Source organism: Podarcis muralis, chromosome W, assembly GCF_964188315.1.
Source record: "Podarcis muralis chromosome W, rPodMur119.hap1.1, whole genome shotgun sequence".
NCBI classification, from domain to species: Eukaryota; Metazoa; Chordata; class Lepidosauria; order Squamata; family Lacertidae; genus Podarcis; species Podarcis muralis.
The window spans coordinates 12,686,821-12,699,171 of NC_135674.1; positions in this window are offsets into that span (position 1 = coordinate 12,686,821).

The window sequence follows — 12,351 nt, forward strand, 5'->3', positions numbered from 1 at the left end:
GGCCTTAGCTTCCAATGGTGAAAGCCACCTTGGTGTTTTGTTTTCCAGTAAGTCTTTATATTTTGTCCAGACATTAAACACTGCTTTTCTGACAATATGATTCTTGAAAACCTTGTTAATCTTTACCTTGTCATACCATAAATATGCATGCCAACCAAAAGCATTGTTAAAACCTTCCAAATCCAACACATCAGTGTCCTCGAGAAGTAGCCAGTCTTTTAACCAGCAGAAAGCTGCCGATTCATAGTAGAGCCTTAAGTCTGGCAGGGCAAAGCCCCCTCTTTCTTTCGCATCTGTTAGTATTTTAAACTTAATTCTGGGCTTTTTGCCCTGCCAGACAAATTTAGAAATATCTCTCTGCCACTTCCGAAAGCACTCTGTCTTATCCACAATCTGTAATGTTTGAAACAAAAACAACATTTTTGGCAATACATTCATCTTGATAGCAGCAATTCGGCCTAACAAGGAAAGTTTTAGTCTTGTCCAGCTGTCTAAATCTTTCTTAATTTCTGACCAACATTTCTCATAATTGTCCTTAAATAGACTCAGGTTTTTTGCTGTTATGTTTACCCCTAGGTATTTAACTTTCTTAACCACATTTAACTCTGTCTCTCTCTGAAACCGTTCTGACTCTGCGTCTGTCAAGTTTTTCCCCAGTACCTTAGTTTTCTGCTTGTTTAATTTAAATCCCGCCACCCGACCAAAGTCTTGAATTATTTGTAATACTCTTTTCGTACTAGATTCTGGCTCCTGCAGGGTCAAAACTAGGTCATCTGCAAAAGCTTTGAGTTTATATTGTTTCGCTCCGACCTGTATTCCTTCCACCAACTGGTCTCCTCTAATCATGTTCAAGAGCACCTCCAGAACTGAGATAAATAACAATGGGGAAATAGGGCAACCTTGTCGTGTTCCTTTTTCAATTTTAAACTCTTCTGTAACCACATTGTTAACTATCAGTTTGGCCTTTTGTTCTGAATAAATTGCGTCAATCCCATTTTCAAAACCCCCTCCCACTCCCATCCCTTCTAAGTTCCCTTTCATAAATTTCCAAGAGATGTTGTCGAAGGCCTTCTCCGCATCTATAAAAATTAGCACTGCTTTTATGTTGACATCTGTTTGCAAGAGTTCCAAAATGTCAATAATGTTCCTTGTGTTAGCAAACAGATGTCTACCTGGAAGAAAGCCTGCCTGGTCTTTATGGATTGCTAGAATGTCTGCAAATATTTTGTAATCCACATTTAAGAGGGAGATGGGACGGTAGTTCTTAAGTTGTGTCTTTTCAGCTTCCGATTTTGGTATCAAAGTGATAAAGGCTTCTTTCCACGATTCCGGCGCCTTCTTCCCCTCCATAATTTCATTGCTGACCTCCATCAGTGGTTGTATCAAATAGTCCTTCAATATCTTGTAATACTTGGAGGTCAGCCCATCTGGCCCTGGAGATTTGCCCAATTTCATGTTCTGAATGGCAATTTCAATCTCTTGTGGTGTTATTTTACAATTCAGGATTGATCTATTTTCTTGTGACAATTTTGGCAGTCCATTCTTTTCCAAAAATTGTTTAATCCCAGCCTCATCTTGTGGCCCTTGTGTATATAATTTTTTAAAGTATCTCTGGAAACATTTTCTAATGTCCACAGGGTTCTGAATGTTTCTTCCTTCAATCTCTAAATTAGTGACTGTATTTAGTTTTTGTCTTTTCTTCAACTGCCAAGCTAGCAGTTTCCCACATTTATTCGTAGATTCAAATGTTTTTTGTTTCATTAGTTTAACTTTCCACTCTATTTCCTGGTTTATCAGTTTAGAATATTGTGCTTGGTATAGTTTAATTTCTCTCAGAATCTGCTGTGACTTCGGGTTAGATCTTAACTTCTTCTCTAGTTCTTTAATTTTCTCCAAGATCTTGTCTTTTTTCTCATTTTGTGTCCTTTTCTTTACAGCGTTCTGTTGTATCAAGAACCCCCTCATCACGGCCTTGCTTGCGTCCCAGATAGTTCTTTTTTCCACCGAAGTGTTCAAATTTATCTCAAAATAATCCTTCAAAGCTTTTTGGGCCTTCTTAATGATTTCCTGATCTCTAAACAAGTTGTCATTCATTTTCCATCTAAAGGAGCCGGTTGGTAATAGTGTCATATCCATCTTTACCGCATTATGGTCGGAGCAGGTCTTTGGGCAGATTTCCACCTTTCTGGTCTTAGGTGCCAGACCTCTAGATATCCATATTTGGTCGATTCTTGTCCATGTCAGTTGGACTTCAGAGAAGAATGTTCCTTCTCTTCCCAAGGGGTTCTTTGTCCTCCAAATGTCAATCAAGTCCATATTGTCAGTCAGTTCAAAAAAAGTCTTAGGTAGTCTGCCATCTTTTGTCACATTTTGGTTTTGAGACTTATCCATATTAGTTGAGACCACGCCATTCATATCTCCCATCATAATGATGTTGTCATAGTCCAGATAGTCCAGGACACTCTCATGCAACTTCTTGTAAAATTCTGATTTCCCCTCATTTGGTGCGTAGATTCCTAATATCAAAAACTTCTCTCCTTGGTGTTGTATCTCAATTGCCAAAATTCTTCCATGTTCATCTTTAAAAAGAAATTTAGGTGACAGGCTCTCTTTTGCGTAGATCACCACTCCTCTCTTCTTCACTCGGTCCGAAGATATAAATTCTTGACCTAATCTTTTATTTATTAACACTTTTCTGTGTAGCCTAGTCACATGTGTTTCTTGCAAACAAATAATGTCCAATTGTTCTTTTTTCAAAATATGAAATATTTTTTTCCTTTTCTCCGGGATGTTAACGCCATTTATGTTCCAACTCAGGAGTTGCAGAGACATCCTGAATGAATCTGCTATTTTTCAAGGGGTGGTTCCTTTTTCTCTGAATCTTCAGTGTCCAAGGGTATAGGTACAGCAGGTGCTCCAGGCCCAAAAAGTGTTTCAATTCCTTTCTGTAGGTCCTCTCCGTAGGCAGTCAAAAATTTGTCTCTATCTTCCAATGTTTTGATTTTAGCCTTCTTCCCTCTAAAGGTAAAAGATAATCCCTGAGGAAATTCCCACCTAAAAATGATTGAGTTGCTCCTCAACAGTCTGGCCAGTTCGGAGTATTCAGATCTAAGGTCCAGCAGTTGTCTCGGGATATCTTTGTAAATTTCAATTCTTCTACCCAAAATGTCCAGTGACTTTCCGTAGTGCAGGCCCAAAATCTTGTCCCTTTCCTCCTTCGATCTCAAGGTTATCAAACAATCTCTGGGTTTGTCTTTCCTTACAAATTTCCCAAGTCTAAAGGCTGACACAATTTTAAAGTCCTTCTCTTCTATAAGCCAAAACTTGGAAAACTCTTTGGTCAGGAACTCAATTAGATTCCCTTCCTCGGCTTCTGGTATTGACCTTATCCTTAAGTTATTTTCCCGATTCCGAAGTTCTATCATAGACAAATACGTCTGTTGCTCTCCAACCTGTTTACAGAGTGGCTTTACCTCTTGTTCTAATTTTTCAACTTTTTGGCTAGTAGCCTCAGCCAATTTTCGACTTTCTGCAGTGTCCTCAGTCAACTGCCCAATTGCTTGTACGTTCTGTGCCACTTGTCCAGTTATTTGATTTAGGCAGGCTGTGTTTTGATCAATCTTGGCTGTTTGTTCATCTGCTTTCTTGTCCAAAGATTCTACTCTTTTCTCCAAAGATTCCAACTTTTCATAAATTTTCTCTAGAATTGAAGCAGTTGTTCCTGAGGCCATATCTTCCAGTTGCAGCTGCTCGGTTTCTTCTTCCGCTGACAACGGTAAGATAGGTACAGATGATCTACGTGTCTGTAAGGCCAAGGTTAAAGTTGTTTGTCTAGTTCTTGGTCCTCTTTTTCTTGTGCCACTCATTCCAAAGTTATCTAAAAGTCAAGGTCAGTCTAAGTTGTTCCCATGAGAAAATAGCAGCCCAGAGAAAAACAGTCAAGCAGGAGGAAAGGAAAGTGAAAGTAAAATAATGTCACCGCTATTGGTCCCAAATCCTCTAGAGGGGGCTTGAAATGTCTTGAGGGAAGAAGTCAGATCAAATAAGATCAATAAAGTTGGTTTTAAAATCCCAGGACCTTCAAACTGGTGTTTAGCAGAGTTGGTATTTGTAACATAACATTGTTTCTGACAAGTGCTAGCTAGTATTTCAAAGTATCAAGTCTGTAAAGGCTCAGAATGTTACAAGTCCAGATACACAATAGCCAAGTTTGCAAACTGACAGCTCTTCTGTTCTTTAGGCAGCCCAAATACCTGGGTTTCTCAGTCCAAATTTGTAGTTCCCACAGGAGAAAATTAACACAGTTCAAATAGAAAGTAAGTCCAATAAATATATCTTTTCTTCGTCTGAAGGTAGTTCCAGTGGATGCTCAGATCAGATTGTTTAAAAAGTCTCTGCAAAAGCTCCACTCCTCCAGCTCTTTGCTTTGTAGTTTAAATAACAGCAGGAGACGGACTTCCTTTTAACGTCTCTCCGCTTTCAACCAATTTTCCTTAAATTTAGAGTCCAATTGTAAAAGTCCCTCTTTACTCACGGGTTGTAGCTTCTGGTTCCGAATTTATGAGGAAAAAAGGTCAGCGCTCACCGACAGCAGCTGCGCGGCTTCACTCTGCAGAGTAGCGATCGACTCACAGCGCCGCAACCCCCTCCGCGATCCGAGGCTCCTTACGGGGTCTCTTCAACGTTTCGGAGGTCGCTTTCGGCGCCCGCCGAGTCCCACGTCCACAGGCTCTTGCTGCCTGTGGTTTTTCAGTGCGGGTCTCCGCTTTGCCGTAGCGGACGACCCGATTCCGCAGAGCTTCCCCCTCAGCGCAAGAGGAGGACCGCCATTGCCGTTTCGCGCCGCCTCCGGAAGTGACTCAAGCTGGCTGGCAATCACTTCCCAACTTGAACCCAAAGAACGTAGAATCATGAAGGAATACACAGCCTCTGGAAAGGTGATTCCATGCTGTTGCAACTCATGGCTGAGATTCTGCATTTCCATGAGGTGAGCACATACGTCTGCTCCATCAACAAGTGCCATATCATGCAACTTGGAATAAAAGAACAAAGAAGCTCCCGCTTCTGTTCTCAAATGTGACTCTTGGAGACTGTCCCGCATCTGTCTGGCTGACCCCTTGTCACGCAAAAGACATACCGTATTTTTCGCCCTATAGGGCGCACCGGCCCATAGGGCGCACTTATTTTTTTGGGGGGGGAATAAAAAAAAATTGCCCCCCCCCTGAGCCCCAAAGTGCAAAGAAGCCATGACAGCGAGCGGGATGGATCCCGCTAGCTGTCCTGGGTTCGTTTTTAGCCTCGGGGCTGGGGGTCCGGGAGCAAAAGCTTGCAGGGCTGCGGGCGGGGGAAGCCCGAGCTTCCCCCGACCCCAGCCCCCAGAACAGGTCCGGGAGCAATGGCGAGGTTGCGCAACCTCGCCATCTCTCCCAGAACTTGCCAGGCTGGGGCGGGGGAGGCCCGAGCTTCCCCCGACCCCAGCCCCCAGAACAGGCTGTTGCCCGCAAGGCTAGCAGACATCTGTGCGAAGCGGGCACTCCCCCTGGGCTCCCAAGGCTTGCGGATAGCTTCCTGAAGCCTGGAGAGCAAGAGGGGTCGGTAAGCACCGACGCCTCTCGCTCTCCAGGCTTCAGCGAAAGCCTGCATTTGCCCCATAGGACGCACACACATTTCCCCTTCATTTTTGGAGGGGGAAAGTGTGTCCTATAGGGTGAAAAATACGGTAAATCTCCAGGGGACACAATAAGCATCAGAGTTCCCCTTGCTTTGGAATACTTAGCCTCCCATTCTGTAGTCACTGGAGCTGGGGGGGGGGGGCATCTGTTATCACATTAAACAGATCCTCTTTTCTTAGCAGAGCTTCTGCATACTGCACCCAGTTCTGGTAATTATTTTTTGGGAGCTTTGGAATTCTCATCGCATTTTCAAGAGCCTCTGTTACTCTTGGACTAGCCATCTTGTGTCTTTAAAGCAGACTGCGTCTTTTTACCAGCTGCATTCCAAAAGCACACTACTCCAGGCCTTTGCTTACTCCTGTTGCTGCCGGTAAGTGCTTTGGCTAGAAGGTCAAAGTCCACCCCTTATTGCCAATTAATTAGGGACTGGCAGGCTTCCCGGGGCAATGAGCACATACCTCTCATCAATCTTCTTGACACGTAGAGAAGATAAGAGCTGCATTCTGTTCTTCTGCCGTTCTTCTGGGCCCAGGACCAAAAATGTCGGAATCTTCACTCGGCCAAGCTGATAAAGCTCATTTTCTTCCCCCGAGTCCTTCGGAATCGCCCTCCGACGAATAATTAACAACCTGAGCCTTTGATAAGGCCTCCGGCACGTTCTCCCATTCAGCAGAGTTTCAAAGCAGCAGAAGTGATGAGATTTATGGCTACATTGCTATGCTTTATTTATTACTACGCAGACAGCAAAGAAATATACATCCTCTCTCTATGAAAGCAGAGAGCAACTGAAACGAAGGAACAAAGGAAACAGGAAACCACTAATGTCACATCCCGTCTCCCGTGAGACTTCCAACAGTCTGGAAGGTCTCTGGAATGTAAACAGAGTCCTGTGACTCTAAGCAGCTGCTCAGTGGCAAACAGAAACTAACATCTCTCTCCCATCAATGGTGGTCACTTGCAAGGGGAAATCTAGTGGCAACAGGTGTAGCTGGTATTCTAAAGTGAAGTCTCTGCTGAAAAAGTTGCAGGAGGCATCAGAATCTAAAAAGGCCTGGACTTCTATTGGGTGCCCATTAGGAAGCTCTAGGACCGCTTGAACGGCTATGCCTGCCTTGGGAGGGTCTGGTTGGGGCTTTTCTACTGGTCGCCCACCTGGCTGCTGCCCCTGTTGGTCTGCAGCCAGGCTCTTTTGTTTCCCTGCCCCTGAGCCTTCTCTCCCTCCTCCTCTTTGCCTGCTGCCCCCACCATGCCTTGCCAGGCTTTTCTCTGGGGACAGGCCTTTGCGAAATGCCCAGGACGCTGACAGATGAAGCATTTTTTGGCTGACTTCCAGTCCCTTCCCTCTTTCTTCTTGAGACCCTCAGCATTTGAAAACTCCCACACACGGGCTCCATCGATTTCCACAGGTTCTGCTGGCGGCAGCCTATGGGAAGCCCCTGCTGGCATCTCAGGAATGCGGCTGCCATGAAAATGCTCCCCTCTGGCCTCCCGCCTTTCCTGCACGCGCGGCTCCTGTTGAACTCCAATGGCTAACACTGCTTTAGTTAACTCATCCATAGAACACGGACGAGGACCCCTCGACAATTCCTCTTTCACCTCTGGATTCAAGCCTGCCTCTGAAAGTGCTTGCAGGGGTTCAGAATCTAAATACCAGCTTAACTTGTGCACTAGCATCGCAAAGCGGGACCAATAACTCCGGACGGTCAGAGATCCCTGCCGGAAATTCAGCAACTCCTGTAGCATCACACTCCCCTCCACTTTGCTGGAGAACATAGCGTCCATCATCTGATAAAACTTGGCTAGGTTCTTTAGGGCATTGTTCCCCGCTGCTATGAAGGGCCTCACTGATCCCGAGAACACCCCTCCAGGTGTCCAATTACAAAAGCAACCTTCTCCCTGTCACTAGCTGTGATGGCCTGGGAATCCAATTCAGAGGCTGAACCGGAGGGATCCCAGCCTGCACAGGAGTCCCCGCCTCCAGGGCCGGCTGAGCTGGGGCAGGGCCTTGAATCTGAAGCACCTGCACCTGTGTCGGATCCTCAGGAGCAGGCACCAGGTGAATCCACTCTGGCTCCGGAGGTGATTGAGGACACATTGCCTACAGGTGCACCTCTCCCAGCCCTGTCAGGGGAAGGTGAGTCTCCCCCTGGGTCCAGTAACCCTTCAGCCTCTCCTGAGCTGCAGAGGCTCAGGGCAGAGAGGAGGAGGGAACTGGTTTCTCCCAGGAGGAGTGCTCACCTTAAGGCCAGGAGAGGCGGGTCACCTGGGGGCCGGGACCGCCCCTGGCCTCAGAGAAGATAAAGGCCAGTCAGCCCGGTCCCAGGTTGCGGGAGCAACGTCGTTGAAGACCTGTTTCGGCCAGCACCCAGACCTGTTCTTCCAGAGTTCCCGTCCTTGCCTGGCTCCTCGCTTTGGACCCCGCTTCGCCCTTGGAGGACAGTCTACAGACCCTCGACCCAGGTCCCTGACCACGCCTCACGGTAACCTCCCCCCGGGACCAGCACACTAGCAAACTCCCCTTCTTGCAAGTCCAACGCACATTGTATCTCCGTTCTAAAAGCATTGTAGTCCTGAGGCTTCCCCCCAAACTTGTTCACCAGTGCTGGGACCTTCCTCCCAATTGGAGTAACTCTGACCTGGCTGTCTTGTGCCCGGCACTCCTCCAACCGGGCTGACAGAGTAGCAGCATGAGCCTCCAGGTCTCTGTTCCTCTCCATCAGGGCTCTCATTGTTTTCTCCTGCTCTGTCTCAGCACCTGTCCCTTTCTTGCTCATCGTGCTGCCTTTTCGCGGTTACCCCAGAGAAGCTTCAGAGACTCCCAGATTGCTGTTATGTGCCGGTGTGGTTGCTCGAGAGCAAACAGGCAAGACTCCAACCTGTCTTTTCCAGGCTTTATTACCTGTACAAAACTGTTTACAGTGCAGAGCATCTCAAGTCCATGTCTTTTCAGTCACTAGCAGAATCTGGGAGTGGGCGGTCCTTATACCTTCCCCAGCATAACAGTCTTTTGACCCCCATCCTTCTCCTCCCCTCTCTGCGCTCAAACCGTCTGCGCAGAGAGGGTGTTTGCAAAGGGGGACTTGCCTCCCCTCTGCTTTGCTCAGGCTCGGTGTTGCGGCTCTCTCTAACATCTTCTGATCCCTGCATCCCTTCCCCACTGGAGGCAGGGCTTCCCTCCTCGCCGGAGGAAGAGCTGCTTCGCACGATCTTCAGAGGCTCCCTGTAACACAACTGCCCTTCCACCTCTCGCCTCTGAGCTGATGGTAGTTCCCTGGCAGCAACTGTGAAGTGCTGGCTGTGTGGAATCCAAGGCCACATACAGCGTGCCTGCCCAAAGGCGAAAGGTAAACAGAAGAAGAAGCCTGCAGATGGCCTGAAGGGGGGGGCAAAAGCCCAGGCCAGTGCAGAACAAAGCTTTGTTTGCTAGCACTGCTTCTCCAAAGGCCGTTTTGTTGTGGACTCGGGAGCGAGCAGGCACGTATGCGGAAATCGACACTTGTTTATTTCCTTTACGCCACAAGAGGGAGAAATCCAACAGGTTGATGTTAAGACTTTGAGAATTGCAGGAGTCAGGACAGGGAAAATGGCCAGTCTGCACACCACCATCAGCAAAGTACTGTTTGTTGCAGATTCTGCAGACAATTTCCTCAGCATCCCACAGCTGACTGAGCAAGGCTTTAAGAGTTCCTTCAAGAAAGGAATCTGCATTATCAGAAAGAACAATCAGAACATTTTGCATGCTAAGCTTGTAGATGGTTTGTTCTTGATAACTTATGTTGACAATGCTGTTGATGTGCCTAATGTTGAATCTTGTTGTGTTGCACAGACTAACAAAGTTCTTCATTCAGGATGCATTCACGAACACCACCAGAAATTTGGTCACATGGCATGGCAGGCGCTGGCCAAGATGCCAGGGATGGTTCAAGGTATGACCCTCAAACCCTGTAAGTTTCACATGAAATGTGTCTCTTGTGCAGAAAACAAAGTTAAGGTTGCACCCAAAGGCAAAGTGTCTAGCAGACAGGCTTCCAAACCCTACCAGCTAGTCCATGCAGACCTGGTTGGTCCACTTGCACCCTCTTTGGGTGGAGCAAGGTACTTCATGGTTTTAATTGATTCTTTTTCCAGGTACATCCATGTGTTTGTGCTGAAGCAGAAGTCAGAAGCATTTCCTAGGTTCAAGGCATTCTGTGCTTGGTTGGAAAATGTCCACAATAAATGCATTGGCTGTTTGTTTACTGATTGAGGCGGCGAATTCACTTCTCAGCAGTTTGAAGCTTTCCTGACTGAGAAGGGAATCCAGCATGACCTCTCAAGCCCCAAATCTCCATGGGAGAATGGACTTTGCGAGTGGGCGAACCAAACTTTGTTGCAAGGCCTAAAAACCTTGTTGCATGATGCCAATCTCCCTGAGCAATATTGGGTTGAATCGCTCTCATTTTGTTTACACGTATAATAGGAGACTGTCTTCATCTATTGGTTGTACTCCCTATGAGAAGATGTTTGATAAGAAACCTTACGTCAAGCACATGAGAATCTTTGGTTCTGAAATGTGGTCCACACCCCACAGAGCAGCAAGCTTGGAAAACGTGGGGCACATGGTTTGTTAATGGGGTACGAAAAAGGTGCATACAGGGTATTCATGACTGACACTAATTTTAGTTAAATTCAGCTCCGGTCCTCCGAGCTGATACGGCTCATCTTGGCTTGAGCCCAGCAGAGTATAACCCAGAGTCCGCAACGAAAGGATGGGACAGGTATGGCTACATTGCTACGCTTTAATGCTAAGCTATGCTGAGAGCATACAAATATACATCTTGTCTCTGTGAGAAGCAGAGAGCAACTCCAACAAAGAAACGACAGAACAAAGGAATCAGGAAACCAGTAAATGTCACATCCCGTCTCCCTTTCCCGTGGGAATCCAACAGTATCTGGACTGTGGAATGAAAACATAGTCCTGTGACCACCAGCAGGTCTCAGTGAGGGAAACAGAAACCAACATCCTCCCCCTTTCTGTGAACATCACTGGGCAGCGTGTTCGTACAATATCAGTACAAACCCAACTTCTGTACATAGGTACAGTGTTGATCCCTTGGAACAACCTTGGACAATACATCAGCAGGAATTTCATTACCTGGCATGTAGGACACCGTTACGAGTCCTTTCTGAACACATTCCCTAGCATGTTGCAGCTTCAAATGCAAGTGTTTTGTGCTTTGCTTACAACCTTCAGACTTCAGCAAAGCCAAACATGCTTTGTTGTCCTGATAAACCTGGATTGGACATTTGACAGGAATTCTCATGTCTTTGCACAACTGTAACAACCATTCACAACCCACCAGTGAATAAGACAGTGTGTTTAGTTCAGCTTCACAAGTACTTAAGCTAACTGTTGTTTGCTTCTTGCATGACCAAATAGACCCTGATTGTACATGTAGCAAGCTCCAGACGTATTTTTCTTGTCACTTCCAAAACTTGCATCTGCAAATATCTCAAGACCACCAGACTTCTGATTGTTAAATCTCAGTCTGTAATGCATAGTGCCTTTTAAATAGCGTGCTATGCGTTTCAGGGCTTTCCAATCCTTAACCGTAGGATTGTTGACTTGTCTGCTTAGCAAATTACAGCTAACAGCAATGTCAGGTCTTGAACATCTGGCAATGAAGTTTAGCTTGCCTAGCACACTTCTGTACAGTGTAGTGCCAGAAAATGCTCCTTCAGTGTCATCTACCTGATAACCTGTTGTCATCGGTGTGTCTACAGGGTTAGCATCCATCAGGTTTAGTTTGCTTAACACATCAGCAATTTTCCGTGACTGGTGTACTAGAATATTACCATCTTGGTCTCTCTCTATTTCCAGAGATAGGTAGTTGGTTACCTCACCAAGATCTTTCATGTCAAAGTGCTCTTTCAGTTGAGCTAGGGCGCTATTATACATTGTGACATCCTTCCAAAAGAAAAGACTAAGACCATTCGGGTCACAAAGAGTGTGGAGTACAATCCCAAGTTGGGGGGGGGGGGGTGTGGGAATTTTCCAGAGTCACTCAGAAGATGAGGAGGAGGAAGAAGCAGAAGAAGCTGAGGGTGATGATCAGAGTTCAGTGCCGCTCAGTGGGCGGCACTGCTGCTGATGTCAGCGACAGTGATGACACAGCAGACTACAAGAGTGCAAAAGCCTCACTCAGACCATCTGATGGGTCTGACACTGAACTAGAAGAACCACTCTTCACTATTGGCCACCATTCTCCTAAAAAGGAGGAGATGAGCGCTGAAGACTTGCGTCTAGTACGTAGATCTGAAAGAGCCACAAAAGGCAAACCTCCAAAGAGATTTGCTGATGAGTTTGCTAAGACAGCAACTGCTGTTCTTAGTAGCTCAGAGAAGGTATGGGAACCATCAAGCTTCAAAGAGGTGCAGGAGTTAACCTCTAAAGATGCTGAACCGTGGCTTAATGCCATGAAGTCTGAAATTGATTACTTGAATAGGAACAAAACCTGGGAGCTGATGCCAACAGCCCCAGGAATGAGGCTGGTGGATAGCAAATGGGTCTTTAAGGACAAGACAGACCAGACTGGCAAGGTTGTCAGGCACAAAGCCAGATTGATCGCCAGAGGTTTTTCACAGGTACCAGGACAGGATTACCATGAGACCTACTCACCCACCTACTCACCCACCATCA